This window comes from Capsicum annuum, unplaced genomic scaffold (assembly GCF_002878395.1).
Source record: "Capsicum annuum cultivar UCD-10X-F1 unplaced genomic scaffold, UCD10Xv1.1 ctg56649, whole genome shotgun sequence".
NCBI classification, from domain to species: domain Eukaryota; kingdom Viridiplantae; phylum Streptophyta; class Magnoliopsida; order Solanales; family Solanaceae; genus Capsicum; species Capsicum annuum.
The window spans coordinates 1-2,262 of NW_025865078.1; the positions used below are offsets into that span (position 1 = coordinate 1).

At 45.0% G+C, this 2,262-nt stretch overlaps 1 non-coding gene across 1 annotated transcript; it reads left to right on the forward strand.

Annotated features, from left to right (window-relative positions):
* The first annotated feature begins 1,505 nt into the window (after nucleotides 1-1,505).
* Nucleotides 1,506-1,661, forward strand: LOC124893263. Its single transcript, XR_007050629.1, has one exon. It is a non-coding gene; the product is annotated as a 5.8S ribosomal RNA (ribosomal RNA).
* The last annotated feature ends 601 nt before the right edge of the window (nucleotides 1,662-2,262 follow it).

Below are 2,262 nucleotides of genomic sequence, written 5' to 3' on the forward strand. Positions count from 1 at the left end.
AGGGCAATTTTAGTGCTAGCAGCCGCGGTAATTCCAGCTCCAATAGCATATATTTAAGTTGTTGCAGTTAAAAAGATCATAGTTGGACTTTAGGATGGGCCGTCTAGTCCGCTAATGGTGTGCACCGATCGTCTCGTCCCTTCTGTCGACAATGCATTCTTGGTATTAACTTGCCGGGTCATGCCTCCGCTGCTATTACTTTGAAGAAATTAGAGTGCTCAAAGCAAGCCTACGCTCTATATACATTAGCATGGGATAACATTATAGGATTTCGGTCCTATTATGTTGGCCTTTTGGATCAGAGTAATGATTAACAAGGACAGTCAGGGGCATTCGTATTTCATAGTCAGAGGTGAAATTCTTGCATTTATTAAAGATGAACAACTATGAAATCATTTGACAAGGATGTTTTCAATAATCAAGAACGAAAGTTGGAGGCTCAAAGATGATCAGATACCGTTCTAGTCTAAACCATAAACGATGCCGACTAGGGATTGACGAATATTTCTTTTAGGACTCTGCCGGCACCTTATGAGAAATCAAAGTTTTTGGGTTTTGGGGAGAGTATGGACATAAGGCTAAAACTTAAAGTAATTGATAGAAGGGAACCACCAGGAGTGAATCCTGTGGCTTAATTTGACTCAACACGGGGAAACTTACCAGGTCCAGACATAATAAGGATTGAAAGACTGAGAGCTCTTTCTTGATTCTATGGGTAGTGGTGCATGTCCGTTCTTAGTTCGTGGAGCGAGTTGTCTGGTTAATTCTATTAACAAATGAGACCTCATCCTGCTAGCTAGCTATGTGGAGGTATCCCTTCGCGGCCAGCTTCTTAGAGGGACTACGACCTTTTAGGCCGCGGAAGTTTGAGGTAATAACAGGTCTATGATGCCCGTAGATGTTCTGGGTCGTACGCGCTCAACACCAATGTATTCAATGAGTTTATATCCTTGGCCGACAGGACCGGGTAATCTTTGAAATTTCATTATGATGGGGATATATCATTGCAATTGTTGGTCTTCAACGAGGAATTCCTAGTAAGCGCAAGTCATCAGCTCATGTTGACTATATCCCTGCCCTTTATACACACTGTCTGTCGCTCCTACCAATCAAATAATATGGTAAAATGTTCAAATTATGGCTATGTGGGCGGTTCACTACCCGCGACGTCATGAGAAGTCTATTAAACCTTATCAATTAGAGGAAGAAGAAGTCGTAACAAGGTTTCTATAGGTGAACCTGCGGAAGGATCATTGTTAAAACCTGCATAGCAGAATGACCCACGACCGTGTTTAACAACTGGGGAGCCCACGTTGGCGGAGAGCTTCAGCCCTCAGCACGAGAACCTTCCCTCGTCCTCGGTGCATGCACCCAGTACGTGCGCCGGGAGACGAATGAACCCCAACGCAAAAAGCACCAAGGAATACTTAAATTGACAGCCTGCACCTCACTCTCCATTCGTGGCCTGTATCAAGCGGACGTGTGCTTCTTTTATAAATAAAAATTACTCTCGACAATGGATATCTTGGCTCTTGTATTGATGAAAAACATAGTGAAATACAATATTTGGTGTGAATTGCAGAATCTCGTGAACTATTGACTCTTTGAACACAAGTTGCGCCTGAAACCATTAGGCCGAGGGCACGTCTGCCTGGACATCATGCATCGCTTCACTCCCTTGCATCGCACCTTAATCATGGGGTGCGCTTCCATCACAGGGCGGATACTGGCCTCCCGTTAACCTCAAGCTCGTGGCTGGTCTAAATGTTAGTCCATGTCAATGAACGTGGCAAGTGGTGGTTGTAACTCAACTCTCTTTGTTGTCGCGGCTACAGCCTATCGTTCATTTAGACTCCGGGACCCTACCGTGCTTAGGCTCTCTAACTGCGACCCCAGTTTAGGCGGGATCACCCATTGAGTTTAAGCATATCAATAAGTGGAGGAAAAGAAACTTATAAGGATTCCCTTAGTAACGGTGAGCGAACAAGGAACAACCCATCCTTAGAATCGGGTGGCTCCATCTTCTGAATTGCAGTCTGGAGAAGCGTCCTCAGTGGCGTACATGGCCCAATTCCCCATGGAAGGAGACGTCAGAGAAGGTGAGAGACCCGTTGTGTCTGAACCCTGTCGCACCATGAAGCGCTTTCTATGAGTTGGGTTATTTGGGAATACAGCCTAAATCGGGCAGTGAATTCCATCCAAGGCTAAATATAGGGGAGAGACCGATAGCGAAGAAGTACCATAACGGAAAGATGAAAAGAA